Raw genomic sequence first — 21,031 nt, forward strand, 5'->3', positions numbered from 1 at the left:
AATAGTAAATAGTTAGGAAAGTAGTTTTTAAAATCAACAACAGGAGGTGTTAGTACTTTTAATTTCTCTTTTAGAGTTGGTTATACTACTGATAAGGGATTATATAAAACCTTTCTTAAATATTTAGTATTACACAAAAATGTTCATCTCTTATTGGCACTTATATTTTTATGTGTGACTGTATCTAGGGCCGTGTGGAGTCTTTGTCATTCGTGACTATTACAGATAAGTTAAATTGCTAGTGAAAGTAAATGGATATGAAAAGTAGAGTGTTGAAAGCCACTGGGTAAGCTGAAGGCTCATTTTCATCACACTAAAAAACGTTTTTTTTTCCGACATGAGCAGTATAGTGTTTTATTAGGCAAATCTTCTGTATGCATCTTCAAAGAGATTTTTAGGCATTATAAAAATGAACCCTTGAAAACATCCTGCAAATCAATTATGCTGGGCAAGCACATTATGTTGGGGAGGCTTTTTTTTCTACAGAAACCAGAAATATCCTACTTTAGCTTAGTAGGGTTCTCTGAGGGTGTGATCAATTTTTTATTAAACTCATGGACTGTGTAGTAGTTACAGGCTCACTTCAGCCACAGTCTTATTGCCCAGGAAAGCACATACAAAGGGCAACATCTTGACACCTTGGTTAATGAGCTGTGAAATCAAGAGGGATGACAGAAGTCAAGACCAGAGTGCTGACCTTAACCTCCTTTGTATGTGTTTAATGACACATCTACCACAGCTCTGATCGAAACACACAGGCAGTGATATAAGAGCTAATTAGCCATTGTAATATCATGCACGTATTAAAGTAAACATCTGCTCTTGTACCCACAAGAGCTGGTAATTATCAGTAATTATTTGTCTGGGCAAAGAGGCAATCCAGTCCTCCTGGACTAAACTTTCCAATGTGCTCAAACAGAAACTTACCTGAGTGCAATGACCATATTCAGCAGATGAGATTTTATTTTTAACAGCAGTTTGTTTACTTTCATACATGGTTAAGCTGGAGCAGCAGTAATCACTCAGATTCAACATAAATGGTGTACCAAAACCGTTTTGAGTTCACTGCTAACAAAAATGGAAACTGAATAACAGCAATTGAGCCGTTGTAATTTTCGGGGGAGAGTGCTTCTGTTGTTAATTTTAAAATGTGGAAGCAAGGGATAATAATGGAAGAAATGTAATAAAAAAAGCCAACTGACTTAAAGTGTCAGTCCTGTATTCTCAAATTGCACATTATTTCACTGGTGGTGCTATCACAGTGGAGTTTATGGGCCTCTTGTAAATCTGCTGCTGATAGATTAAGACTTTTTATACTGCAAACAACTCATTTATTTTATCCAATGGTATCCACTGGCATCATGTGGGTGGTGTGTCAGTTTCAGCAGTTCATGTTAGAGCACTGACAAAAACAACAGGGTCTCTATGGTGGAATGTAAATATTTGGAAACTTAGCTTATTCCAGAGATTCCATGGTCGAACCCACAACCATTCACATTTCCTCTCTGAATTCCTCAGCATGCTCTGGCTAGCAGAGGAAACTCATTAAGCTGAGCACTATAGCTTGCTATTATAAACATTTACTGAAGAAGACTGGTGCAGTGTTGCACTCCATTTTAAACAGCAGTAAATGTTTGTACTGTGGAACACATTACAGTGCAATACATCAGAATTATCCTGTGATTTACATCCCAAACTCTATTATAGCTGTCTAATATAAGGGAATATATTAAGTGAATGTCACAGAGAATATGGATGATCTTCTAAGTAACCCCTTTTAAAAACATTTACACATCTTATGTGAGAAACTGGTGGAATAGTTTGTTAGCAATTGTCTTGTTGTGGTGTCAGTAAATAAAAGAGCCTGCAATAAATGATGAAATGGCGTGCTCAGTTATTTTCTCTGGATATATGGAAGTATGCTTCATTTCTTGGAAAAGCTATTTTCTGTTCTGAATTTGGATGCAGTGTGGCTCCTATAACATACCCATTGTCATTGGACTGAGTGAATAAAATTAATAACATTTCTAACTACAACTAATTTTGTTTCTCCCACCTTAATTAAGCTAAAGGTCTGCTGTCTTTCCCACTACAGACATGTTAAGACATTTCCCGTTGCTTAAAACAGAGATGAGTAGTTTTGTAATTAGATATTTCCAGTAGAGGGCGCAGTTTGCTTCTAGTAGCTATAGGGAAAAGAAAGCTCTGAACGCTACAATGTATTTAGTTTACACTCTTTAAGAACTTAATATCTAGGCTTTATTCTATGTTTATCCAGTGCATTTTATATGGTACAGATCTAAGAAATTGTTATGATTTAATGATAAAATTAGCACAACTGGGATAGCAAGTTGACACAGTGGTTGGCGTTGCTGCCTTACAGCACTGCAGCTGGAGTTCAATTCCAGACCTGGGGTGCTTTCTGAGTGGAGTTTGTGTGTTCTGCTTCTGTTTGTGTGGATTTCCTTTGGGTGCTCCAGTTTCTTCCCACACTCCAAAAAAAAACCCCATACTGGCAGGTTAATCGGCTTTTGGAGAAACTGGCCCTAGGTACTGTATGGGAGTGTGTGTGTCTGTGTTTGTGCCTGTGTGTGCCCTGCGATGCACTGGCATCCTGTCCAGACTGGACCCTGCCTTGCGCCTGTTGCTTGCCAGGATAGGCTCCTGCTCCCTGTGACCTTGAATTGGAAGAAGCATTTAGAAAAGGATGGATGGATTAGCATGGCTATCCAATTCATACTTGTATTGGAATGTATTTTTGTGTTGGGATTTGTGCCTTTACTCTAAAGGATACAGCAACTATACTTTCAAACAAAGGGAGTTATTAAAACCATGTTTCACATCCAGTGTGCTTTGATCATGAGGTCATGAGTGCAGTAACTCCTAATTTACACGGCTTAACCTAATTTTTCTGCACTATTTATTAATATCTGCAATATTTCTGAGACTTCCACTTTAAAACCGTTACAGTTCCTTACAGTTCAGAAAACAGAGAATAAATTTGCTTGGAAGCAAAACACTTTTGGAAAGTACCTGGCTAATCACAGATCCTGTTCATCGGAGAATTTGAAATTTAATTTAAAACTGAATATTAATGTTTTTTTTTCCTTTTCAAGTTGATTGCAGTTTATCATAAAATATTTTTCTTTTCGCTGATTGATTTCCCCAAAGCAACAGATAACAAAATTAAATAACTCAGCTCTCCAGTTGCAGAGGAGACATGTGGTTTTGTTTAGATGCAGGCAGCTCTCCTCCGATTCATCCTAATCCAGATTTACGGCAAGGAAAAAAGCTATACTTTCACTGAAGTGGAGCTGTACTTCAGTTCCTGTGGCACAGCTCTAAAAAAAGCACCCATTTAAAAATGTCAAAGCACACAGCCTAACAAGATTAGTTCACACACAGAGCCGAGATGCTTGTTAAGCAATTAGGAGGCTACTATGCCTGCTGACACCTTGCCTCTTGAATTGTTTCGTCTGGCCCTTATGTGTCATGCCAAAAAATTGCAAACAGTGGGCAATGGAAAAAAGGCTCTAAATGAGACCTAGTCTGAGTTTGGCTAAGGTGTAGAGAACCTCATCTGGCAGGTCCCAGGGGCTAGCTTCTCTCTCAGCCACAGTCACTGTATAATGCATGAGCAGTCCTGGTGAGAGAGAGAGAACACAGTGGGACCACCTGAGCATTCAGCTGCCTTTGACACTGTATGGTTGAACTGGAGCACATCTGGAGCACAGCCACACGGTGGAAGGGACTCACCTGAGACAGGCTGATGATGTCCTGTAAAGTAATGTCAAAGTGTGGATCTGAAAGGTTAACAAGGATCGCTGTTTTACATGTAAGCGTGCTTCTACTTTATTGAAAGTGTGCCCATCCACAGTGTATAAAATGGTGTTGTCATACTTTTATTTTGTTGTGCTTTTGCTATGCATTTACCTTGAATCAGCAGGGTTTACAGTACTGTTGAATGCTACTGTATGTAACTATTCTACTACACTTATCTGTTACATTTTTAACCTACCAGTATTACATTTTCAGAAGGTTAGAATTGGAATTGTAAAGCATGTTTCTTTAAAAATTGCATTTATTTGCTGAATGATAAAGCAAAAACATTTTCTATCTCATCCAATGAAGTGTGCTTTTTAATATTGACATAGTGATCAATCACATATACTGGAAAGACCATGAGAGTGGAACTGCTAATGAGCTAAAAAAAAAAATTAATAACTATATTATGTAATAATATATATATAGTTATTTTGTATGTTTAAAAAAATCTAAATAGTATGAGTTTTCAGGGCTCGGTTTAATATGATGCTCAGCTCAGAATTACTCAGAAATGAGTAATTTGAAAATGTTTCATGTACAAGCACAAAACTAAATTCTGCCTCTTTTTAAATGCATTTCCACTTGTTTCTGTGTTTCAGTAAGGGACAGTTTTGTAATTTTGTTTACATTTATTCTGTTTGAGCTCTGCTATTAAACTGACTTAGAAAATCTATAACTCTGTCTCACCAAGGCTTGGAACTTAAATTTGCCATCACTTATACTGTCCCCTGGCTACTGATGAAGTATTCACTTGAGACACTAGAGGTCAAAGCGTAGCTGATGAATGCATTGTAAGTCACTAGGTAATGGCATCCAAACAGTATTCTTTTTTTTTCCAGAAAAAAATACTTTTTCAGCACTTTACCTCAGAGCCTTGGGCCATTTATATGGTTGGCTTTTTAACCTGACAGGCAGCAGCGATAAGACCTAAGAATTCCTCCTGATATCTGACACCTGTCATCAGGAACAAAAGAAGGGAGTGTGTGAGAGGAGAAGAGGAGGTGGAGTATCTGGGAGGGGGGGGGGGGGGATTTGCACCTCCCCCAGGTTAAAAAGAGCTGTCATTTAGGGGAAAATCTGCAATTGACAGATTAAAGCAATAAAGCAACTATAATACTCCAGGGACAGCAATGTACGAACTGTAATGCCCTGATTTTTGAGGTACGGCACGTTATTTCTTTGAAAACAAATATGCTACTGCTGTAACCTATTCACATTTCTAGGTATGGGAAAAAAGCCTAAAGGTGTCTTGTGTAAAACCGGATTCATATTGGCCATATTAAAACTGAATAATTGCACTCATATCGATAAAAATAACTGCAAGTGGATTTTTGTCTTGTTGAGGCAGGCAGATCAGCACTTTTTGTAAGGAAAGCTGCATTGCTCAGAAAGAGTCAGAAAACCAGCTGATGGTGCAAGAGGAAGAACGGAGGACAGATGCTCAGTGCTATAACAAAAGAGCACTGGAAGGAGAGCTGCCTTGCCACATTAAGCAGGAATACTGAGCTAAGTTAAACTGCAATAAAAAAGACTGCATGGGAGAAACACATTATTGCTTTGCCTATAAATAACACATGGTAATTTCCACAGTTACCGCACTGAGTGTAAGTCCTGCTTTTCAACAGAGAGAGCTCCAGGTCTGATTTTCATGTAGCATGTGCTGTGTGCTGTGGTCATGCATTCAAATGCACATGTGGCAACCTTGGTATATAGCCTGTGGGGTATGCTGCTAAATTTGTGAAGGAAATACATACCGAAAGCATTCTGTATGCTAAGGGGAATATGGAAGTTATTTGAATGGGCTTAAGGGATTGCTGTTCTTTCAGGAACATAGTGTAAGACCTTCACTCGTCATTTTATTCTGAAAGAGGAGGCTAATCCAAATGTTATTTTCTAATGAGGTATTAAGAGCAATTGGGACTTTAAGTTACAGTATATATATAACACTACACCATTTTCAGTGTGATAGATTAAATCATTTCAAAAAGAAAAATGTTTTACTGTTGAGCCACATGGAACTAGCCCTGCTGTTCACATGGGCTTTATTTTTGCACATGATTTGAAGTAGAAAGCGTATTATTTGGCTTCCAGTTGAGGTATTTTTAAAATATAGGGCAGAAAAGCCTTGTGGGATCATTTTGACAAAATGTGTGTGGGTTTTTCCTTCTCTTTCCTTATCTGCAGTGAATGTATTTCTAATACAATAATTTAATTAGTACTGGATGATTAACATTTCACTGAAGGAGTTTTAAATTAATCCTCTTTACCTAAATTCCTTGTTCTTTTGGTCCATCAAGCCAGACAGGATCTTTTCAAGTCATCTTCTACAGTCCAGCCAATCACAGTGTGGTAAAATGAAGAGCTTTGGGATGATGAAACAGTCTTTATCAACAGACATTATTAAATTAATCTCCAACTGTTCCTTGTAAACAAAATCAGTGTATAACTCAATATCACTAAGATAAGATAAGATAAAATCACTTTATTGGCCATATACAATTTATTGTATTAGGAATTTGTCTTTTCACATACCCCAGCTTGCTCTCCATGAGAGACACAGACACAGACAGGGAGAAGCTTGGGGTCAGAGTGCAGAGTCAGCCATTTATACGGCACCTCTGGAGCAGTTGGGGTTAAGGCCCTTGCTCAGGAATAGGATTCCTCTGCCAGTGTGGGATACAAACCGGCGATCTTCCAGCCACAGGTGCAGATCCTTAGCCACAAAGCCACCTATATTACTTAGTAGTGTTGAGCATGTAAAGACACAATCAATGTGGACTTCTACCCATTACAGTTCCATGAGAAAATAAGGGGATTAGCACTGATACTTCACAACTCTTAAATCCCGGGTCCAATTCAAGCCTGATATACCTTATGTGTGGAGTTTGTATGTTCTCCATGTGTCCGGGATTTTTCCAGTTGCTCCTGTCCAAAGACTTTCTTTGGATGAACAGTTTTAACAAGCTCCTCTAAACTGTCTCCTGTATGTGCATGTGATGTACATACCCAGAAATGAGCTAGCATCCCATGCAGGGAATATTCCTGTCACAAATGTTGTACCTGCTGGGTCAGGCTCTGGGATAAAATGGTTAATAGCTTCTTAAGTAGAAACCCCCCAGGGATTACAACATACATACAGTAATAACATTCCTATAGACAAAATTAGTAGCTCATCACTGATGCATGTGTTATGGGATTAGGATAAAATAACAAAGGAAATCCAGAGCTTGCCTTTGTAGTGTGGATACTCTGCACAAAGAAATGTTCTTGTTCCTGTATCTGTTACAGTTTTGTATTCAGTTTTCCTTAGCCTGAAGGGTAGATGGGGTGATGCTCTTTGATGTTCTCCTAATTTTCAGGGCATTGTCCGATGTTTGCATTCTGTGCTGTAGCTTTCACAGTAAAGTGTATGTGATCTCAGTAAAAGACTTCCTCCCTAATTCATTTTCAGCACATTAAATCCTTGTGACAGTTATTGTAAGCTATGGGCATGAAGCACAGAGTAACATAGTTTAATTCCGTATCTTTAGTAAGTAATATACTTACAGCAAAAACAACATTAAAAAGGTCTCTAGTGTGAAGCTGTTTGTATGTAACAAATACTTTAGTATTTTTGGCATACAAGCAGTTTCATTAAAACACAAGGGCGTACAAGCCATTAGACTATCTTCCTTGCACATTTCAGAGCTCACAGATATTTCCAATAAGTTTTTTTACTTCTTCTTGTTAGAAATTATTTTTATGAGTGTCTTTCCCTTTAGGAAACACCATCCTTCTGCATTAACAGGAACATTAATTCTCCAATCTCTTTAATGTGAATCTCAGTCATTTGAATTTTTGTTCCCCTGTGATGATGCACCTTCCATAATGTGATTGATTTAGAGGCACATACTATAGTGAGGATCCACAGTGAAGTTGTGATTTTGGTACTTGTCAAGCACATTTTGTCAGCATGTGAAATATACAGACTGAAACATAGTGTTTTTGGAGTCATCGTTTACATTTTCACAGGTCCACATCTCTCAGTAAAACAGTCCTTGGAGTTCCAAAAAGAAATTTTAAAAACAGCAATGCATTTTATGTTTTCAAAATCAGTATAGTATTTACTCCTTGCTATACATAGCTTTTTCTCTCTCTCTTTTTAGAATTAGAGATGATAATGACACTTCAGATTAAAGCGGTCCCCATGATATGATTAATCAGGTTCTTCTATTTTTCTTTCCATAATGTCTCTCCGATCATTAGTAGTCCTGTCTTGGCTTAATAGTATAATAATTACAATCCTTCATACATTCTACAACAGTTATCTTTTACAGTACCTTTCTTTTTTCCTTCATATTTTATTTTTTCTAAGGCACTTTTAAATACTGCGGTACACTAAATTAGGTTAATCCCACTATACTCTTAATTACCCCCTTTGTCATTTCTTTTAGTATTCTTGTCAGATCCTGCATAGCTAGTACTGAAATGAGATCATAATCTATTTGTCTGCTAATTGGGTTCATCAAAGATATTTTTAACCTCCCCTTCTTTCAGGTTCTCTTCCTTAACCTGTACCTGAAGGGGCCACCTGTCATGTCAATTCAACTGGCACAGGAGCTGAGATTGCTGGATTGTGTCATTTTTCTCTTCGATCGCAGAGAAATAAGAAGGAATACAGTGCATCATAGTCCATGACAACCATGCTGTTTAAAAAAAAACTTGATTTCTGAGGGCTTGATAGATATTCTAGGCATTAATAAAATAAAATATTAATGAATGAATGAAAAGACAAAATAGCTGAGCTAAGATGAACCGATCTACTTTTCGTGTTTCGTGGAGCAATGGGATTCTTAGTTATAGGTTTCGCCCACCATGGCTAATGTTAAGACTGCCTTCCTTATCTGCGTTAATAGATGCTATTTGTCACAGATCATTTAGAAACTTCCAAAACATCTCTTATTTTGGTTGTAATTTCCCTGATACCAATCTGTTTATTCCCGTGGGTCATATCCCTGACTAGCCTAATGAAGACAGCAAGTTAAACCTAGCCAGGTTGTTAGTTTACATTAATGACATCAGGACTGGGCACAATCTCCGTAACCTTCTTCCAAAAACTGAGCAGAGCCTCTTTGCTAATAATGTTCAGTAAAATCTCTCCTGACCTCTGCCTCCCCCAGTGAATTCAGGAAACAAAATGGTTGTGCAATTCGCATTCATTAACCTTATCAGGCTTTAGCTTCCTGGTCTGGGCTGGTGCCAGGGGTTTCATCACTGTATCACAGATGCTCTAAGCAACTTTACTGTGTAAAGTGAACAACAGATCCCACTGCCCAGTTACCTATTACCTCATTGTTTCCATTTACTGCTTGTGCATCTGTCCTTCAATTCATATTCACTGATTTTCAAAAAGGACATGGGGTTTTGAATTCAGAAGAACAGGAAAATGTTTATGTGATTAATATAAATTAATGACAAATTTACCTTTTGAATATGGGGAAAACATTTAATTTTCCACCCAAAATGTTTAGAAGTACACCTGCACTTTTTGCCACATGATATTCTGGGTGTTTTGTCTTTTCCTTAACGCTATAAATTTTCTGAACTGATTGCTAATCAATTGTAGGTGTTACGCTCAAAAGTAATATCCCAGGCATTCAGCGAAAGGACAAAAAAGAGTGACACTTTAAAACAATGTATTCCAATCCTGCTTTGTAAAAAGTGTCACATTTGCACATAGATTATTGTAGCTCACACTCAATAGAAAAAAGGTGGATTTTCCTTTCTATATATCCAACCTTTTTACCATGATACTGTAATCTTGCAAGAATACAAATCTATTATCCCTGGCTTCTGCAAGAAAATTTGTACCTGTAAATTCCTTCTCCACCAGTGATCTTCAAAGTAATCATTCTTATTACCCACAATTTGACATGCTTTCATTTCACATGGGTTCCATATCCCATTTTATGTCTTTTATGGGATTCTACTAAGGCTGTTATTTGGTATATTAGCTTAACTATTCTACCAAAACTAACACAGAAGGACATTTTTTAAAGTTCATTGCATGGAGAATTTCACAGAGAACTAGCTAGCAGCCTGCCATACCTTTTTGTTCTCAAAGACACCACAGTGTTACAGTCCTTTCATATAGCTTTGCCAAGTCTTTTCAGGAGGGATTTATGCCATAATAGTAAGTAATCATACTGAATTGCAATGTCAGAGGAAACAATAACAGAGAATGGCTCACAGCATTATCACTAGATATGCAAGGACGAAATATCTGAGAAACACAGATGGCAATGAACCATTCCCTGATCTCTGCCATTCTGTACAGTAATAACTTTCATATTCACTTCCTCATGTCATTATTGTGAACTCAAAGAGCCCTGCATCCATTCCTGAGTACGACATTTCATTCCAAAAAAGTCAACAGAAAGCTCCATAGCAACGCATCCAAATAGTGCTAATTTCCGTTTGCTGTTCATCATTTGCTTAAAAAAAAACAAATGGAGATGTTCTACATGGGGTTCTCTTAAAATGCCAATGTGAGGACAAGTGGAGACTTGTATACTACTGGAGAGGTAAGTTACTACACTCCAGATTTCGAAAGCACAGCCTTTTCAAATCCTGGTGTGTAATTATACAAGCATACCTACCTGTGCACTGCACTGCTGCAAAATTACACCTTGTCTTTGCTCTCAACACCTATAACCTGACAAACTACTCATTAAACCCCATAGGAGATCTGCATACATCACCAGAATACTGTAATACTGGTGTATACATTCTGCTTTTATATTTTTAAGGTGTTACAGTGTCTTGCAAAAGTCCTCGCCCCCTTCCAATCATGTCCATTGAAGTAATTTTTTACAAATTAATATTTTTAATTAAAACTTAAATGCTTCTTCTTAAGGTATTAGTCAGTACATTACATGGGGCTCAACAATGTCTGTAGCATATTTTGAAGACAGCTTTCTGTTTAGGGTTACAAAGCTGTCAGTAATCCAATTAAAGAGCAATGAAGAATAAATGACATTTGCTCTGTACACCTCCTTTTTGAATCCAGTCCCTTGACCTGTACCAATTGTATTTGTGTCCTATTTTCTAATACGTAATTTGGAACCTGTTGTGTTCTAAGCCTTTTGCAAAGTATTTGACTTTCAATGCAAACCCATGGTGTTTGTGTTGTGTTTGCCAGAGGTGCTATCATTGTTAATTGTAAATAATGAGTTCCCGAGAATTCACAGAAGATTATCCCAGGGGCTGCTTGTATACTTACTTCAATAATATTTAACATTGTCTAATGTGTCAAGTAACATGTTCGAAAAATGCTCAAAGCTTTGCCAGTGATGTTTTGGAGTATTGAATTTTTAATATGGACCTTATGTGTACTCATTCATAATTTGTGCTGTAGTGCAACAAAGAGGCCCCTGTGGAAGTTATCCCAGTAATGGCAAATTAGAGGGTTTGGAAGGTTTTCGAACATTCAGGGGAGTGGAGAATTTCAAAGCAAGAGGTGGCAGGACGAGGATGAAGGGTGTTCAATCATTAAATCATCAATTGTTCCCACATTGGTGTTCTTAGATCATCGAGTGACTGGATGACTAGATATGTACTTGGTTCTAGTCTTTGGGTTTTCATAGTACCTTGTAACAAAAGAAAAATATAGGGAGAGCCACGTTCTGTCCTATTGATTATGCTTCAGATATACACCTGTTTAAATTAATACTGTTCTGCTGTAGTCTGGTTAAGCCCAGCTCATGAAGTCTATTGTGTATTTTCTGAAACCGACCGTCGTCCTACTCTTCTTCTTTTGTCTCTGAGTGATCCACGTAGCCCTTTGGGATTCTGAGCGCATCAACTTTGCAAAGATCAGGATATTGAGTAGATCGCAGCTCCTTAAGCCTATTCCTTGAGGACAACAGTCCAGCAGGTTTTAAAGGAACCCTTAAGTTATCAGCAACTTCAAATATGTATTATACATGAAGGTTAAATTGGTCCACTTGAGCCTTATATGTGCTGTGATTTAATGACTGCTAGACTCTTACTGTCAAGGACTCGATTTGTAGAGTCATAGAATAGATAATAGTTTTACAGTTTCCTTGCTGAGGTGTTAAGCTTAAAAGCTCAACAGAACACTTTAGTGTGTATTGGAATTCAGCCCAGGTGAATGTACAGTGTTACTTCTTTACCTACTTTGAAAATTACAATACCATTTAAACTCACTAGCCAAATGCCTCTCTAGTGTTAAGTGCAGTTCTGTGCCTGGGCTATAGCTACTGTATTTTTGAGGCATTCTGAGATTCCACTCAACATGAAACAAGAAGTATTGTCATAATCATTATTCACTTTGATGCAATCAGCCCATGTTGGCACTGTCATTGCTAATTACAGTAACTTTTAAAATTATTTAAAAATAAAAAAAATGCTTTGATGTACTCGTAAACATCCTTTCTTTCTTGAAAGCTGTGTCTAGTATAAATGCTATTTCTCTCTGTAAACTTGCTTCTTAATTTACTACAGGCAGCACAATGATTGTGTTTTAATTTGAAATGCATTTGAATGAAAGTCCTGGATTAATTTAACTTGCAGTTTTCCAGATTTATTGTTCATTCTTTCTGTGTTTAGATACACTTAGATTCTTTAGAATAATGAATGCAAAAAATGGGGCTTTCTTGATTAATTTGCACAAACACAATAGTGCGTGTGTTTATTCTGGATTTCTTTATTTGCAAGAGTGTATATCTAAGAGATTGTATTTATGTTTTATCACAGGGTTTCAGCATACCTTTTTGCAATTTTTCATTGATCCAGCACTGTAAACAATTTCTCAATATTGATTTGCAGTTAGTTCACAGTAGCTTTAGAGGAAAAAAGAAGGACACTCCTGATTTCTGTTTCAATTATACCTGATTCTGAAGGCACTGAAATGTTTGTTGTTCAGGGCAAAACAATCCATCCATGTACTTAGGGAATTAATTAATAAATCAAAAAGAAAACTTTCCCCAAAAAGCAGAGCACATCATGTTGTAATATAACTTGCATTTTGAAAGCCAGACTCTGCAATGAGCCTGTCATTTAATGATAATTATGTGGAAAACGATGTTAATGTAGAGGTCTTGATTCCTTGCTATGAAGCCACTAATGTGAACAGATTAATTAACCAAAAACTCAGTTTTTGATAATGAGTGTATAGCTCTATTTGACACTAAAGGACTACGGAGATTTGCTTGATGCATTCTTTCCACTGAGTGTTTGTAATAGAAGTGTTATATGGAGATGTGTGATTTGAGGTTTGGAAGGTACATCTGTGATTTCTTTGAACATTTTCTGCCCTATTTGCAATTAGATTTAATGATGTATAGAACCTTGATTACAAGCTGTTTAGTGCTCACACACGTATAAAAACAACAGTGTAATGAAATTGAAAAATTGGGGCACAAACAAACCTTTTGCCAGTGTCTCCAGAGCATGTTGTGATTAAGTGCTTGTTTGAAATCTTGCTCCTGAAGTATCATGTCCAGATCTTTTTCGGATGTAGAAATAATTTCTGATATCCGTTTAACACCATCTTGTTCTGCATACAAATATCCCCAAAGATTTTCCAGCTTTCTTCAGTGTCAATAAATAGCACATTCAATAAAAGACAATTTAAAAAAGACAATGCTCCGAAATAACAAATCACACTACTCCTGGAGCACATAGCTTAGCCATAATGTGTGGGGAGTGCTGTCTGCATATTTTCTCTCACTTTGAGTTCAGTTGCCAAAGAACGCCTGCAAACAATTTCTTAATACAGAACAAACCATAACAAGCTGTTTGCTCCAACACCCACAGCCATTCTTTTTAGTGAGCATCTATTAGCGGAATAAGTGAATATGATGTTGTTTTATAATAAAGAAGAATAAAGGAAACAGACTGTCAGCTCACAAATAAGTGATCTGACAGTGGCTGAGTTAATAATGGGATGAAATCTAAACACTTGCACTAGCTCTCTCTCCCTCCCTCTTTCCACACATGCACTCACACACTCACACATATGCTCACTTATGAGGTGCTCTGGAGAAGACGAGCGAGCAGCAGAGAGAGAGAGCTTCATTCTTCACATCCCTCACTGATAACAGGAGCTACTCTGCTGCGCCTGCACTCACTCTGTTGAAGCTGCACCTCTTGGAAGCATGGAGCTGGGAGGTGTACCACAGATGCACAGTATGTTATATCTTATGTTTGGGTTTTACATTTCTTTTGCTGCATTGCAACGCGTTCTTCTGTTCCTGCGCTCACATCGCAAGTTTTCTTTTTTTTCCAACACTACCTTGCTATTTTAAACACAACTACAATGCCATTGTTGTCACCGTTTTCTCACAGTGCATGCCTTATTACTTGAGTTAGTAAGTCATAGTCAAACATCGGAGATATAGCACATGACAAGAATGTGCAGGGAAGCTGACTTTAATTCTAAGTAAAAAATGACATGCAGATCTTTTGAAACCATTAAGCACTTCAGGATTTGTACTTTTTAAGGTGACTTTCAAGCCACAGCCAGGAATAGCCGTGCATGGATAACTTGTTCTGAAGCTACTTTACATCTAGAGCATTTGTACAGTAAATAGAAATGCCCTTTTGCTTTAGACAGCTCAGGACTGCATTTTCATGCTGGATTGATCCCATTGAGTATAATTTCCTGTGGAGAACTTAACTCAGAGTACTGTTTCTGTTGAACACCATGCATTCTTTGTTGGTAGAATCGATCAATAAATGCAGCACTTATATACACTTTTTCAAGTGTTGGATATGAAGGGGGTCGCCTTAAACATGCAAGGGAAAGCTGATAGTCTTCTCCCTCTTCAGTTGATGCTTAACTGATTTCATGCTCTGATGATTCACTTGTAATTTGCTTTGTGAATTTAAGAAACAGTAACCCCTGTTCTATGTGTTTGTATTAATGGAAAAGGAATGTGTTAGTGCTGAAATATTTTTTAATTATCAATGACATGCACTGATGGCTCACAATTGATGTAGATGGGGGCTAAAATTAATAAACTTTTGCGGAACTGGGTTAGGGAGTAACATTAATATACTGAAATTGTTTGGTCCCTAGCATTTAAATAAACATTCTGAAGTTATGACGCCTTAACTTTTAAGATTTACAAAATAAATTTGTGAGCAGTGACGCTGGACAGATAATATAATAAACAGCAACGATAAGCGTGTAAAATATAACAGGATTGAATCATCTCTGTGACAGTATTGAATCATCTCCCATAAAAATGAAATGGAAAAACTGAAAAGCAAATCTCGCTTCATATTATAAAGAAATTAATACTGCTATCTAATCACCTTCACAATGGTTCAAGTGGTACTGCTATTATTAAGCAGAAAGGTGGCAATTACATGGGTGTCCAGAACAACAGGGCTTCTAAAAAGCCCCAGGAATAAATGAAGAAGTATGATATTGGACTACAAAGAGAAATCTGTTATTAGCAAAACAAACACATTTTTAGAAATGTTTATGTATTATGGCAAATACAAGGTGGGTTGCATTGTTCACTAATTGCCAATTGCTCCACACTATTCAAAAAGCCTTAATGAGAGGAAACAAACGATACAAATGTGCCAACAGCCTTTATGTAGTGCTTGAAATACTTGGTAATCTCAAAGACTGCAGTTTTATTGTATGACGAATTTACAGTTTATCAGTAAAGGCAATTTAAAGGAATAAATGCAATACAGTGTCATATATACAGTACACCACAAATTAAACTTACAAGTATCAGTTTAAACTTCTAGTACAGGACATTTATATTATATATATATATTAGACTTCTAGTACATTCATATTTTTAAAATGTGTTTCTCTGATGTGCAAATGTAAATTTGCCAAGGAAGGAAATGAAAACAGAGTATCATATGAAGTGCATATCGGCTTTAAGCATTGCTTATCCTTTCTGTGGCACAACAGCATTAGTCTGCAGTTTAAAGTGACTGTTGACTCCTTCATGGTAGAGGCAAATTATAAAATTATAAAAAGAGTTCATTATGAATAGTAATATTAAAAATTATTGATTAGACTGAGAATCATGCTTTATGTTTGTAGTTTGTTTCGTGAAGATAAATGGTGCTTATGTTAATTTATTTTCAACATCTGTGGATAAAGTGTTAAAGGAACTATTAGAATCTTAGCTGCAAACGAGGTCGAATCTAATAAATGTAGCTATTTCTGTGCTTTCTTTGGCTGTATTCCCATATACAAAGCTATTTCACAAATCACAACCTTCCCCTATTCCTCATTCACTCTCCAATGTACATTAATGCAATTAAACTAAACCCTGAATATGTTTTGGTTTGGCTGGTGGGGACACATAGAAACTGGAATGTCCAAAAGTTAATACTGAAAGCCCGATTCTAGAACAGTTTCCAAAACTTACACATCTTTCCAAGTAGTTACTGCTGTCAACTAGCCATTGTGAGATGTCTGTGTGTGAGCAGCAGCTGTTGTATACCTTGTCGTGTACATGTCAAGACAATGATGTTTTGGATTATGTTATGATTTACATGTGTTTTATATTACTGCAATACTACTGCTCGCGGCAAAAAGCTGTGTTAAACATCTTAGGACGGCGTCTCTGGTTTCAGCACTACCGCAAATGGACAGCTCCTACTGCAAAAGTAACTGTGCAGTACATTTTGATGGTCTAATCAAATTAAGCAGAGAATTCTGCAAGAGGCTTATGGTAGAGTGCCTAAAGATCACTCCATTAACCCTTGGCTTTTCTGAAATAAAAGCAGTGAGACATGGCGGAGCATTGTGCAGCCATATACGATTTTTCAGTTTCTTTTTATGTGTGAAATTCATTTGGCATTCTTTTTCAAGGACATTAACTTATAAAGCTAGCAAATGGCAGACTAAAATGCACTTTCTAGTTGCCTGTTTCCTTTGGATTTGTTACAAAAAAAGTGAAACGATTATTTTTTAAGTTCTTGTTTTGTTTATTAGTTACTTTCGATGGGGGGTTGGTTTGTATCCCCTTCTTTCACGGGTTGTAAGGAGAATACCAGCAATGCTCGTCAGCAGCAAAAGCACAGTCCCCTGTGTAAGATATTGAATATTTTGTAGATTAAAATGTATCATAATTACACTACAGTCTCAAATTGTAAGACGTTATGATAGCAGCTGTATGCCCAAAATTCATGGTCTAACATAACACTAAAAAAAATCTTCTCTACATCATTTAAAGTAGTTATGTGGCAGAAATACATTTTTCAGTGGAAATATGTCGAGATTTCTTAAGTTGTAGTATTGAGTAATTCATAGAAAAAATAATATAGTAACAATACTAACCTTTTTTTTATTTGAGGTAAAATGAAACCAGATTATGCCATACAAATGAATGCATAATTAATATTATATTGCAGAACAAACTAATCATTGTCAGAGATTCAATTTCGCAGATGCATTTTTTTCTTTCTTGGGTGTCAATGTAAGGATAAAGCTCAAGGCTACTAATCATATATGGAAAGAAACTAGAACCTGCAGGTACAGGCAGCTGGTAGGAAGCAAAGGAGCTACTGTGCCAAAGGGATACCCAGAGAAGAGAAATTAATATACAGTTGTCGCTACTTCAGCCTAGGGTAAGAATGCAGATAACTTAAAGACACACAGAGTTGGACAAACTTTTTTGCTCAATAATAATGACAAATTTCACAATTCTCTTTGCTCATTGCTAAAGTCTAATCTGCAGAATGTACAATGGGCAGAATAATGACTGAAGATTTATTGATACATTAATATTTTATAGATGGTGTTAGATGTACTTTCACATTACCCTTTTACTTTTATCAAAAAATATTGCACTGCTCAAATGTACATTTGCCAACAGCTTGGATCCAGCTTTTGTGTTTTCTCCATCTGGTGAAGCTTGAATTATACCCAGAAAATGATTTTTCTATCATATGCACCTGCATGCTAATTCCTTTATTAATTAAGCACTGATATTTTATACTTAAATTAACCATACTTAAATACCAACAAATTCTGTTTTTAACGTTTCAATTAGTCAAGTATAATTACACACCATAAATTGCTAGAGCTTGGCACTGATATGTTGCTCATCTTTAAAAAACAGTCTAAGTCAGATAGCTTCAGGGTTCTGCTGTAAAGCTGTAATGGTATGATCAATTCTCATAAAGCACATATAGTGCTGCATTATATACTTTACATTTATATAATTGTGGATCTGCAGAATTTGCTATGCTGGTGTAATTAAGTGTTTTGCATATTGAAGTAACTGCAAAAAGAGACATGATGAATCATTTGCAAGTCTTGTCTGGGATCAGTCTCTTGAGCTACAATGAGCTGTTCTCTAGGTACTTTAGACCAGCCAAATGTGTTTGCTATATTGGATGAGGCCTGAGGAGAATGCTGCCAAAATCCTAATAGGACTTATAAAAGGGCATGCAGTATCGAAACTGAGCTGATGTAAAAATACAAATCCAAGCTTTCATTCTCTGTCTGTGTCTGTCAATTAATAATTTGGCATAGTTTGAATCTAATGAAGACTGGAATACACACTGATGAAAGTTGAACTAGGTTTTTGTTGATTGTTAATAATTTAGATTGGTATTTCTCTAGTCAGACAGTAATCACATTTGCTTTTTACTCTTGAAGCTGACGTTGCTATTGCAGCAAGCACATACAGTAGTCCACTTAACCACATGTACTCCTGCTTTACATGAAAGAGCCTTACTGAAAGGGAAGACAGAAACGAACACAGCTTTCGGGTTAAATTACTAGGGGTGTCAGTATAGGCACAAAAGATCACTTACACTTACTCCTTTTTAAGATTACTTCAAAATTCATTTTTTATTGATTTTTTTTAAAGATTTCTTTTCCAGGTCTAATATTTCTTTTTTTGTCTCTACCAATGTCAGTAAGTTAGAAAATGATGAAAAACGCTTAAAATATAAAGTATTTTAAAATCTTCTGCTTTTTACTTACCATGCATCTTCCAAAAGAAAAAAATATTATTTAGGCAAATTTAATGGAATTTTTGAAGGCCATTCATAATTGCTTCAAAACATGTATTCAATGATTTATATACAGAGCATTGAAGAGACTAAATGAGCTTCTATATTGAGCATCTGAATACCTAGCCATCAATCTGCCTGTCTATATGACTGTCATTTACCACTCCTTTGAGATTTCAATTAAATTTGGGAGAAAATGAATATAATTTTTCTGTAACTAATGATATTAATACGCACTCCTTCCTTAACTAAAATGAATACTATGTACCTCTGGGAGTCTTTAGAAAAAGGCAGAACATATGTGTTCTTAATTTTCTTTTGGGAACATTGGCCCTGGTTTGAGTGTGTGTGTGTGTTTGTGTCTGTGTGTGCCCTGCAATGGACTGGTGTCGTACCCAAGATGTATCCTGCCTTGCTCTTGTTGCTTGCCAGGATGGGCTCACAAAACAGGCGGTGGGGTGGAAGATTGGTGATGATTACACTTGAACTTACACAATGTGTCGTATGCGACGTAATATGTCCATGGCATGGCTTTCTAACTAAGTGAAAACTGAACATTTGCATATTAGTAACTTAAAACATGTATATATTTTAAGCTGGGGTTCGTAACCTCCACACCAGAAGGACATCTGTCCTGCTGGTTTTCCAGCCAGCTGAGCTCTTAAGGCACCTGTGCTAATTGAAACATTGAATTGATGTGCTTGCTAATTTAGGTGTTTCAGTGACTGGTCCTTTTCTGTTTTAAAAATATCCCTCTTCAAGTGTATGGTGTTGCAGTACCTTCAGCGCACCGTGCTTTAAACAGTCTCTTGGGACGTTGGTGTTCAATTTGTGATGAACAGATACAAGTCAGATACAAGTGGGAATGACAATGTATCAGGTATACCCAAAATGAGCTTTTTATTTTTCCTGCTCCAAACATTCAGTTGGTTACATTTCCAGTAGCACACCCGAATCGGGGGAGTTATGAACCTCAGAAGTACAGGACTGATACCAATTACAGATCCCAATTAGCTTTTCAGGAGCTTGAACCAATTTTAAAACTATGCTTCAAAAAGCAACTGAAATCAATTAGACTGTGAAAAAAATGAAGAGTAGTACAGAAGGTGGCCTCCTAGGATCAGCGCAATGTTATCTTTCATATGTATCTGCGTGGGGGTTCATTTTAATTTAATAATTATACATAAGCCTATAATTATAGGAATTTTGAGGATTAGTGAAAACCTTTTATACATGGTCCTACTTCTATTAGTTCATCACCATTCTTTCTAGTTTTACTTGTGTAACTCCTGCTGATACGTAAATGGTCTATATGATCATAACAATCATATTTCCATCTCCTTTCAGCTCAATTGTGTGAAATGTTTGAGAGGAACACCTCAGAGTAACAAGTGTTGATAGCAATGCAGAACAGGATATATTAAAGCATTTATAGATATAAAACCAAGAAATGTGGTGGAGTAATTAAACTCATTAATCTCGTATTTCTTAACTCCCGCAGAAATGAATCAGTCATCATTAACTTTTATTGCATCATTTAGTCCTGTATGATTATTTCAGGAAAGCAGATGTTTATGGAAAGAGCCGACGTCTGGGGCAGTTAGCCCTTCGGTGATGAATAAAATTAAGTTTATCCTCATTCCAAAAGCATGTTATGGAAAATGAATGTACTTTTTTATGAACAATGTGCCCTTAGTTCATAGACGACTTGACAGCATTCTTGCAATTTTCAAGGTAGTGGTATTTGTATTCTATGTAGTTGTATTAAAGCAAAATGGCTTTTGAAATTCTTTAAAAAAAACTTAAACATGTGCTCTCTCATGAATTCAGTTTTCTTTGTGAAATGTATGCAACTATTATTTTCAATAATTATACTAAAATATCATTTGTTTCCTATCTTACCACTGTACATCTATCCTCCCTAGTGGGAGAGAGAATCTAGTAGCTGAATGGGGTTTTGGATTATTTTCATTTCTAAACACATTTTAGACCATCAGATAAAATCTAAAATGGGACAGAACCTTTCAGAATTCATCAATTTGCACAGAACACTTTACCTTTACATTTATTTTTAATCTCCATTGTTTTTGGGACAAATTATAAATTAATGGAAAAGTGTCTGCAGGCAATCTGAAGTATGTAGGATTAATGTTTTTGTTGAGAGCCTAATGATTATTTGACTTTACAGTAGAGTCAC

The sequence above is a fragment of the Atractosteus spatula genome, chromosome 20 (genome assembly GCF_055471065.1).
Source record: "Atractosteus spatula isolate fAtrSpa1 chromosome 20, fAtrSpa1.hap1, whole genome shotgun sequence".
Classification (NCBI taxonomy): domain Eukaryota; kingdom Metazoa; phylum Chordata; class Actinopteri; order Semionotiformes; family Lepisosteidae; genus Atractosteus; species Atractosteus spatula.